The sequence below is a fragment of the Corticium candelabrum genome, chromosome 9, assembly GCF_963422355.1.
Source record: "Corticium candelabrum chromosome 9, ooCorCand1.1, whole genome shotgun sequence".
In the NCBI taxonomy this organism is placed as follows: Eukaryota; Metazoa; Porifera; class Homoscleromorpha; order Homosclerophorida; family Plakinidae; genus Corticium; species Corticium candelabrum.
In genome coordinates, this window is record NC_085093.1 from 5,706,072 (window position 1) to 5,717,448 (window position 11,377).

Sequence of the window (11,377 nt, forward strand, 5' to 3'; positions counted from 1 at the left end):
TGTACCATTCAACACTGTTAGTGTTTGTATACAGAAAGCCAAAATTATCTCTTTCTCGTAAACAAAGTATGACCTATTGCAATTACCACATTATTTATTAATTACTGATATGTTTAGTGCGGTAATCTAGAGTTACATTAAAACTGACCTAAATCATCTGAAATATTTTCCTTGTCCTTGCAACTGCTGTCAGAAACAACTGTATAAAGGGAATGATAGAAATAAAATGGCCACGTTTTTCTTACTTTTAATTTTAAAGATTATTGTACGTAGAGCTCGAGCAATAATATCCTCAACTTCACTCCCAATTCTCATCCGTTTTGCCATTTTCATATTGTTTTATGAACTACTTCAGAGCCATATACGGCTCTGGACTACTCTTACCGGCGTTTTGCAATTTAGGCTGCAGCTACCACCAGACATCCCGGATGTGGAAGTCTGGGTGTGAAGGTCTGCTGGGTTATCAACTAGATAGCCAACTGGCAAACGGTTTCAACTGGTGAGAATTGCTAATTTCAACGAGCATTTCATCCCTCTACAATATAATGGTTTGCTATCGTTCCAGCTAGACTACTCATGATCACGATCTGGTCGATCGGAACTATAGATAAAGAGTTATCTCTATGTAGACTCTGTAGTAGGTTATGACAATGTCTCAGGAAGTAAGAATATGATGAAGTCAACAGCTCTGATCAAGTCGACTGCGATGAGTATAACTTGAAAGAACGGTATTAGAAGTACACGAGCACGGCTACTCGCTGTACATAGTAGATCATGTCATACACAGAAATTGCGCTAACTTTGCAATTGCTGTCTGTAGACATTCAAAGTATTGATACTGGATCAGAGTGAGGTTTTTTGATGGGACGAGACCCAGACGTTATGCTTTGTGGAGTATGAAACTGCAGTGATGCATTGATGGCTTAATGGATCGAGTTCTATGAGGATTACTATTTGTCCAAGTGCTTATCTGCGAGTACACCTCGGGATATACAGGTAACAAGATTTAATGTTTCATTTATATACGTATATCATTATGAGTTTTCATTACATTGTATAATCTCTTTCAATATTCTAATTAATTCTTAACACAGCATTAATGTTATTGCCTATGATCTGGTTTATGTGTTTGAACAAAGCATATGAACGTAATTAAAACACCAATCTACGACTATGTGGTGGAACAAAAAATACAGTATCCCCATTGAAGGTTTCTTTGGCAGGTGGAAATAGAGATATTATGCGTTGAACGGGCATGAACGTAGTAGAATGACCAGAATAGCGTGACTGTGAGCGCACCAAATTTCAACACAACCGAACTTATTTTTATTGGGATGAGGCTGAAACCATGAAATGTTGGCTATTAAATGCTCTTTCCATTGTCCATTTCGATAAATGCTGTGTTCTAGAAATGATCAATTCTGCCTGGCCATTGTATTTCCATTTGTACTTCGCCTGTTGGCCCAGTGCATTTGGCAGTGATATAACTCGAACGGTCGAGTGGGAAATTGCTGATCCAATGTTTACTCTTGCTATTTCAACAGACTTTATAATTGTGTACACATCGGGGATGACACAGTTTGGTGATATTGACCTAGCAATTTAGTGTACAATTTTTTTATAAACTGCAGTTCTGAGGGTGAGAATGCAGAAGTATTATATATTGACCTTCTTAGGTAGTTTTTGTTTTGTTTCTGACCAAATTGATATGTCTGTTTGTGGATTCTGCACAGAGGATGTTTGGAGATCTAATAGACTGATAAGTAAAGATGACTCTATTTGTGTAATGGCATTAGATCCAACATCAGCACAGCTTTGGTCAAGAAGCTCTCGCAACAATGACAACATTTCTGCCCGAAAATCCAGTGGAAAGTCAGAGTCACGTACTGCAGTTGAGTAGAGATAATTTTTCATTATTTGTATTTCTGCTGATTTGTTGTTTGTTTTTATATGCTCCAAGGATACCATTGAGTCTCCCAAAGCTGAATAACCAAAAAGAATATGTTGGACCATAACTTATGATGGAATTGCAAAGGTGGTAGTGCAAATGCATGTTCGGTGTTAAAGAACTTTTTACAGTCTGGCAATATCTCGGCAAACTCTTAAAAAAAACGTTGAATTTTTGGATATCATTAACCGTGATTACTGTGAGAATAGCAAGCGACAGGCATTGACAAACTTTAGCCGACAGTGATTCGACCACTTGTTGAAGGAAGTTTAACTGCATCAACACGATGTTGTATTTTTTCAAAGTCTTGTTTTGAAATTAATGCGTTTTCGTCACTCAGCCAAATATCTTTCAGCATTGTCTTGGCAGTTCCCAGAAACAAGTTATGCATCGGGTCTATTACCAGAAATTGAATAGGTTCATAGTATGGTAAGACGAAGTAGCTCAGTGTATCGTACTCCTGATCGACTTTCTAGTGCTTCTTGTTCTTGTTTAGTTTTTGCATTCACAATTTCTTTCACTAATTGTTGATATTCATCATCAGTTCGAAGTGGACATGTGCCATGAGAATATGTATCTGGAGCAGATGATCCCAAGGTAGAAAAATTTTCCAAGCTCTTGTTGCATCCCAATCTAGCTGAATGGCTTAGAGACCCCCTACTTTCCGGAAAGCAGGGATATCACATGCCGCACAAAGTAAACCACAATAGTATGTAGTGGAGAATCATGGAGATGAGATATCGGCCAGGACGCCCTTCAAAGAGTCGAACACTTTCTGTTGGACTAACCAGACTCTGCAAAAGCAGCGAAACAATTTACGCTTAGGTTCTCTGCCATCTACAGTTAGCTCATTCTCAAATCTAACCCGTAATTCTCGGTTGTAGTGGAAATCACCTTCCTTAACTTAAAGAAGGCGATTGCATCAGTACGTATTTCATTTCGTGAGATAGGCAGTCCAGAATTGGTGTCAGGTCCTACAGTTGCAAGAAGCTTATTAATGGTCATGCTCTGCTGTAATCCATTTCACATTGACGTATTGCTTTTGGAGAGTATCAATTGGATGGTCAGGAGACTCTTGCATGAGTTGTAGTAATGGTTTCGAGTGGTTCTCTTCAAACAAAAAGAAGTAATTATATTGGACTTCCATCTTATGCTTTCATCGACTTTTGCCTTTACCTTTACTACTTCCACTCCTTGAAACACGAGATGTTTTTGCAAATCCAGCTGGCTTGTATTCTTTAGTAGAATTCTGTGTACAGAATTTATAATTTATTAGTAACTTTAGCCGTATGATTTATGCAGATATCGTAAGTCATATTAATGCAATGACATTAATTAAGTAACTTAATTAATTAGATAATGGCATTTGTGACAAAAAATTATGCAATGTGAGCACATTGAATAATGATTAAGATGAAGACCCCCAGCTTCATCTTCACGGTTCTTGTTGGCCTCGGCGCAGTTGTGTATAGCCTTGATGTAATCAATAGGCCTGCCTACTCGACAAAGGTAAGCGACGTTGTATTCAGCCACCACTTCCACTGTTGAGAATAATCGGATTGTTTCATCAAACAGTGTCAAATTCTCTTTATTTACCAGTACTGACTCAATGGTACAGGGCATAAAGGTTGCCAGTCATTTCCAGTGACGGCAGCATTTCTTAGTCGCAGAAGGGCTTCTCTGAATCTGACTTGAGCATCATCCCTGCCGCCCTGCCTCATAACTTCGGTCAGCACGACCGACTCCGTAAATTCTGTGCACATGGCTCTACCTAAATTCGACAAAATGCCCTTCAAATCTGCGACATAGAGTGGGGTGTCTCCCACCGGAGGCAACTGTTCAAATTCTCTGACCAGTACCAAGGACACACCGCCGAAAGGCTTCGTAGCATAGTCAGGACGTGCCTGGCACAACCTCTGATGTATCATGCCTAACTGACGTCGACCAATCATTGACATTCCTATAATTAGATATCGACATTGCTTTAACTGTTCCTGCAGATTCTGTAGTGCAGGACCATGCAATTCATTACTTGCTGTAAAGTTAACTGAGAGGCAGTTTTAATAAAGAGTGCACTGTTGTACCATTTCATTTACATTAAACGCTGTTACCCCTGTCGAAGCAGCGACACAACATGCACCTCTGAGTAGAGAACGGAAGCATCCAATAAGATACGCCTTACCCGTACCAGCCGTTTCGCATATGACACATCAAAGTGGATCTGGCGACAGACCTTGGTTTAGGTCTTCGAAATGACATTTGACTGTGTCATATGCAACTCGCTGATTGCCTAGTAAGAAATCAGGATTATAGTCGCTCAGGTCAACGTTCTGATCAACTACACCGTGTTCAGATGTATTACGAGCAATAAATGTTATGGCTTCGAGCGTATCAGAAAATTCACAGCAGATGCCGTCCAATCGGTATCACTATCAGAACTCTGTTCGTTCTTTGGAGATTCTGAAAAGTCAGCATCCAACTGACATAATACCATTCAGTCTTCTAGTTTGTGCCATCTATTAATTGCATGTACCATTTTCATCCACATTGCACGGTGCTAGATTGTCACCATCGATTTCTATTTTGTCGCGATCTGTTGCCCTTTCAACATCCTGAGCAAACAAATCCGATGAATCAGGTCGTCAGAACAATAGCCCTGCAATTCTTCCGACGAAGCAACTGCACTACCACCAAAATAAGCTGTCAACCATGGTTTTTCTAAGAATCTATAAGGTTTATATTTTAACTACCAGCTTCCTATATTGAGCAGTAAATTTCATACTTTTCCAAATCATTTGGAAGTGCAGCCCAGAACATAACGAATGACGGCCTTTTGTTGTGTTTTACAAGACATCAAAGCAGAGATTTTCAAATTCGTTACTTTTTGGCCTGGTTACATAGTAGTCCATGGCACTTGAAATTGTGGCCTGATCATCTTGTGCCACATCTACTTCCCATTGACCATCGACGTTTACACGTAAAACTTTCTACTGCATACTGCAAACTTCTCGCCCGTATGGTGATGGCACGTTTCCTGTGCTGAGTAGTCTTGCTCTACTACAGACCTTGTTATTAGCTTTTGGACGGCTTTCTTTGGATGATCATTGTCCTTCGATCAAGTCCTCTACTATAACTTTGAAAGTCTTTTTAGAGGTTCAGAAATGCCTTCATTCTTGCTGGCATATTTGGTCATGTATTTAATATTTAGACACCATTTCTGCATAGACGCACACCTACATTTCAACGTTAGCCCGCCAGCCTGTCAATTGAGCCTATGGTTATGCCCATTAGCGCGAGAATCGTTTCGCCGCACAATAAGCTCTGGCTGCTTGTCTCGTAGTTCAAAATGTGTTCTACTTGATAAGACTTTGGGAAACTTAAAACGGCACTTTAGTTTGTTCTCACTGCCATGATCATTGTCCCCTGCTAGCTATAGGGCAGACGGCATCTTACGTTTAGCATGTCGAAGACAGTAAGCCTTTGAGCATTTTTTATGCCTGTACACATTGGCTATTAGTTCAGCATAGTCCTGCTCTTCGTGGTCACATCTCTATGTCGTTTGTGACGCTTAAGGGTGCATTTCTGCTTGAGGCATGTGACTTTCCCCCGTTTCACTCAACGTGAGATTTCGTGTAGTTAGCTGGCCATCAGCAAAGTCATGCACCTCCTGTTCAATGTCCTTTGCCCTTCTGTTTTGTTCGCTAGTGGCTTCGGCTTCGCCCGACTCAGATGCTCCCTGCATGAATGCCCACTCTGAACTTATCTTATCAGAACGTGGAGCATCGGCCAGCCGTGCCACACTATGCAAATGGCAACTCCCTCTGTGCTGATACTCACTGCGTGCCCAGCCTTCAAAGGGTTATTGATTGCATTGCCTAGTCAGAGGTTTGCACTTCGAATGTTGACATCAGAGCTTTCTACAGTTTGTAACTTCTTTCTTGTTTTCGCATTTCTCTGTTTAGCTGTTAGTCACGATTGAATGACAGCAACATCTCGAATTCTTGTCTGTAGCTGAGACTATAGTTCCTTATGACTTTTCCCAAATGGTTCTCTAAGGTTCAGTAAGTATTTATCATGCCATGTTTTTTGTTATGTAAGATTTTGTGATCTTGTTTCCAATCTGCCGAGTCACATAGGTCGGTTTCTGTATCTTTATCTGAATCAAAATCAGATTCAAGCATGTAAATATCGAAACAAACCAGCCCATGTGTGGATCTTGATATTCTCTCCTTACTATAGGCAAGGTAGCATTTCTGGTAAAGAAAATGGTGCTTTTTATGTAGAATGAATAACTACTCAACGAACTTTAGCTCTTTCCTGTAGAATTTTGGTCTGCATGCATGATTTGAGAGAGTGTATATGATCGAGACACTCGATCGTGTGTGAAAAATGTGTTATGTGCATTTAATTTTCAATTAACAAGTTCTGTAAAATGTAGTCTTCTTGGGATTAGAATAGAAAACTTTGCATCATATCCCAGTTGGGGTTTTTGGAAGCTCACTCATAATTGGCTTCTCAGAAGGTTGACATGAAATTTATCAAGTTGAAGATCTAACTGAAGCTGTAATTAAAAGCAACATTTCCTGCCTTCCTATATTTGTGAAATCACATCCTCAAAGCAATTGTGCTTTACTACATTCCCACAATTTGCGTGTGACATTCTGGTTTTCTTGTCATTCAGTGACTAGCTGCATGATGAGCCATGCTGCAGTAGTTGTCCTAACTAGCTACAATGTAGCTGTCAATAGATGGATGTAGTTAAATAGCGATAGTCTCCTTTACTTGTTGCTTTAAAATGGTACGTGTATATGAACCTGACATCATAAGAACTTCTATGATTAGGTATATTTAGTTGTATTAATAGCTGTTCCTGAATGTTAATTACGACCCTACTCTGAAAAAATAAAAAACTTGGCTCAATTAAGCTCTACTAACACTATTAATGTCTTCAACCCTTTGCATGTCTTTCATTCAAGTTCTTTCATGCATCTCGCGTAATTGTAGTACTGTTTGTTAGTGGTATACATACATACATATATATATATATATATATATATATATATATATATATATATATATATATATATATATATACATATACATATATACAGGGTGTTTCAAAAGTAACATACCGAAAGTATTTATAATTAAAAATATTTATAATTAGAAATATTTGCTACATTAACTAATCATAACAGTTGCTGGAAATGTGAGCCATCCACTTGGAGACAGAGTTCGACTCTCCGACGCAGGCTGCTGAAGACTCGGTGCAGTTCCTCACATCTGATATCGGCAATGATTTGTCTGATATTATGTTTAAGATCATTGATTGAACGAGGATTGTCAGCATAAACAAGATCTTACAATTTTTCCCAAAGGTAAAAATCCGGTGGCGTCAGGTCTGGTGAGCGTGGTGGCCATAAATCTCGTGAAATTACGCGTTCACCGAATACCTTGCGGACGGCTGTCATCGTAGCTCGTGCAGTATGAGCAGTGGCGCCATCTTGTTGGAACCATGTTCTTTGCTTTTCTGATGCTGTAAGTTGTTCAGAAAACGGAACAAAAATGTTCTTAATATACCGATCAGAGTTAACGGTGCTGTCGAAGAAGATTGGCCCAATGATACGGCTCCTGGATACTGCACACCAGACACCGATCTTTTGGTCATGAAGCGGCTTCTCGAATATTTCATGGGGATTTTCAGTTGCCCATGTTCTCGAATTCTGCCTGTTCGTATAGCCAGATAAATGAAACCATGCCTCATCAGTAAAGAATGTATCATTCAAGATATTTTCTCCATTCATGTCGATGAATTGTTGAAACCAACGACAGAAGCTTACTCGCTTTTCGGTGTCTTGTGCCTTGAGTTCATGGACGGCACTAACTTTGTAAGGGAAGAACTTCTGCTTCTTAACTGCTCTGTAGGTTGACGTTAACGACATACCAACTTCCTGTGAAAGACGTCTCAGAGATTTATGCGGGCTCCTATCAAGTTTATTCGTGGCATCTTGTAGTGCTTCGTTATTTATAACTGAAGGACGGCCACTACGAGGTCGATCAGGAAGTCGTTCCTCTCCATATTCTGAACTTCTTTAGAATATTTTCCACCATGACTGTACACTTCCTTAACCCAAAAAATTCGCTCTTCTAAAGACAAAGGCATCCTGTATGGGCATGAAAACTGGACTTAAGATCATTAATTTTCTTTCCACGTTTATACTACAGGTGCCAAGTATTTATGTTGCCATGGCGTACTATTATGACGTCATAAAGTGACAATCCACCACATTTGAAATGAAAACTGTTTTTGTTATTATAAAGATATATTTTGGGCAATAAATGTAAGCATTATTCGCTTTAGATATACAATTATTGTCATAATGTATTTCAATAATATACTGGTATGTTACTTTTGAAGCACACTGTATTATTGCAGATAACAACTACCCGTTCCCTGCCAAAGTTGGCAAATCCCAAAAGTCAAACTCTGTCAAATCGCAAACTAGTGCAAATCATACGTGCGTTGAACTGAAATAAGTGAACTGAAAGTGTTGCAGTAAGTTACTGACTGCCCTACTAAAACTTATTCTGCTCTTTGCTGTGGTCTTGGACGTGATAACCTTCAAAGTGGCAAGACTGGAAGACGTCCACAAACCAAAAGACTCCACTATTATTGGGTAGAAGTAACCTCCGGCCGCATTGACTTCGCTGTCGTGTCGATGGTCTTTCTCTTCTTCACCAGCCATTGCAGCGGCTCCAGCAGAAATGGCGGATTTAGGGACATACGCCGGCTGCATGGGGTTTCTTATCGAAACGTCGAAATAACCTGGTCGTCCATCAGCGAAATCTGGATGAAAGATATCTCCAGGGCGGCTATTGCTGTCTGGACCACAACGTTGCTCGAGCTGAGCGCCTTCGTTATCCACCAGTAATTCGTGATATATGATGTCCCTCAGTGCATCGTGGCGTTTAGAACGTAAAGAACCGTGACCACATCCAAGAAGATGGTCGCCAAAGCAATCAATTACACGCCCACGGGAACAACGTATTGATTGTGAAGGACAAATAATCGGAATTCCAAGCCATAGCTTCAGAGCAAGTGTAAATTCATGCGGAGCCATGGATAGGCCTAACTTAACGTTTGGAATGGCCCGTAACCATGCTGCAGCATGAACTGACGACTCTGTGTTGAGACGTGCCTCGTCTCGAAGACTGCTTGTGTCTTTAAGGGTGGAGAGCAATGCGTCATCCAGCTGCCTCTGTAATACATGTTGAGACTCACCAGACGAGTTATTAGGATGACCGTCCGCGCCGTAACTAGCCAGAACTTGTCTATAACGGACAAGGGCGTTTTCTTCACCTGGGATGGATTTCAGCGTACAAGGTGATTCGACAAACATTGGTGACGTTGGAACTAACACATGTGTAGGCAACTTCTTGTTCTGGACTAGAAGGCGCGTTGAAAGCTCCCGAGAAGCTTGACAGCTACCAAGAAAAGCGGCAGCCGACGTTGTAGCTGCGTATATATTATAGACATGTATATATTTATACTTCTTACAGATCCCAACTGGGATCAACTCTACCATCTAAAACTGTTCTACATAACACCATCTTAGCATTGTACTACCATAGCTTTACAGACAGTTGCTGATGCAAATTTCAAACCGATCTACTGATACCAGCATTGTTCAGAATAGAAGCCGTTCGCGCTATAATTTTAAGTACTTTTAAACTGTTCAGTGTCCATAATCCTAAAGACTCCACCCCAAGGGGATGAAAAATACTTCCAGTGTTCGAAACCGTCGCATCATGCCTCTGATCGTTCTCAATCTCTCCTGCTGCAGCCGCTGCCCCTAGACAAGTGGCTGCTTCCACAAGGTAGGATGACTGTAAAGAGTTTCGGACGGTCAAGTCAAAATATGTCGGAAGACCATGTTCGAAATTCGGGTGAAAAATAGCACCAGGTCTTGAATTGCTTGTGCTACTGCATAGCATTTCTCGACGACAACGAGAATCATCCACTAGGAGTGCATTGAAGACTACTTCACAGAATGCATTGTGACGCTTCATTCTCAGATTCTGCTCTTGGTTGTAACCCAATAAATGATCACCGCTGGCAATATATATATATATATATATATATATTAGAAACGTGCACATGCATATGGGACCATGCATTCCATCACAATTAAAATACTGTAGCCCTGTACCAAATAAGAATTTTATTGTTATCTTATTATTTGCTGTTTGTAGAGTCTGCAACAACCTATTTCAGTTTGCAGCGAAAAAGAGAGAATACAGAAGACCACAGCAAGGAAGATTTAGATAAAGCTAGAAGAGGAAAGAGGTTGCACAATGTAAGTCGATATTCTCTTAGATTAATTGCATGAGGCATTGTTAACATAAAATGTTTAGAAACTTCATCGTAGAAAAGCTGCATTGGAAGAATCAACGACCTATACAGAGGAAGACAAGAAGGAAGTCCTGGAAGCGCTAGAACTGGAGCTAATGAGCTCGAAAAAAGCCAGTCCAACAGTACTAGTGATTGTGACTCTGTACAGCAAGGACCTTAAGAACAAGTGGAGAAAAGGAAGGGGGGAAAGCTATGATAACACGGCCAATACCTCGGCGATCTGAACAAGCCACATCGATATTTACTTCCCTTGATAGAAAATACGGGCGCAGGCAGCCTGAGCAGGCGAAGAAGATGACCCTTCTTAGGCATGAAGACGCTCCATCCAAGCGGCAAAGGCCAGACATAAACATGCCTGGTTGGGCAATAACTGGTGATCATGAATTTTAGCTCTCTATAGATATATATCGCTGCATATGCATGTGCATGCGTCTAAAATGACATTATATTTCGACTAAAAACTGTTAATTAATCCAATTTTTCTTTTCTTGTGTGAAATGAACGCTGGTCCATTACAAAAGCAATTCAATTCAATTGACACGGTAATATAACTACGTCTCTAAAGAGACTAGATTTAATGCAGGACATGCTTACATTCTGAATATGATGTAAATCCGAGTCATATCTGGTATTCGAATCATTTACACAGTAGGTAATTGTACACGTCATGTATGATATTGCTCATATATGGCTAAATAAGGGTAAATGTGGTATTCAGACAACATTGACCCAATATTTACCACTATGTAAATGTGTTAATCTGTTCAGTGTACGGAGACACACGGCAGCAAAGTGCCCCATCTTGTGACAGTGGGAGCACTGACTCTCAGCGGCCAGGCAGTGTTGTTTCCCTCTAGTATGGTGGCGACCACAGTATCTGCACTTCCCAGCATTTCCTTTACTCATTGGATTTGATTGGCTCACTTTGTTTGCTAGACTTGGCGGTGGAACTTGCTCATACTGGGAGCGGTCAGCTATAAATGCCTCACACGCCACCGCTTTTGACACTGCTCGCG

At 40.4% G+C, this 11,377-nt stretch overlaps 1 long non-coding RNA gene across 1 annotated transcript; it reads left to right on the forward strand.

The window, feature by feature from the left end:
• The first annotated feature begins 462 nt into the window (after positions 1-462).
• On the forward strand, positions 463-10,974 carry LOC134184576 (uncharacterized). Its single transcript, XR_009970679.1, has 7 exons — positions 463-499; positions 566-728; positions 821-996; positions 1,797-1,891; positions 1,961-2,035; positions 10,202-10,305; positions 10,364-10,974. It is a non-coding gene; the product is annotated as an uncharacterized LOC134184576 (long non-coding RNA).
• The last annotated feature ends 403 nt before the right edge of the window (positions 10,975-11,377 follow it).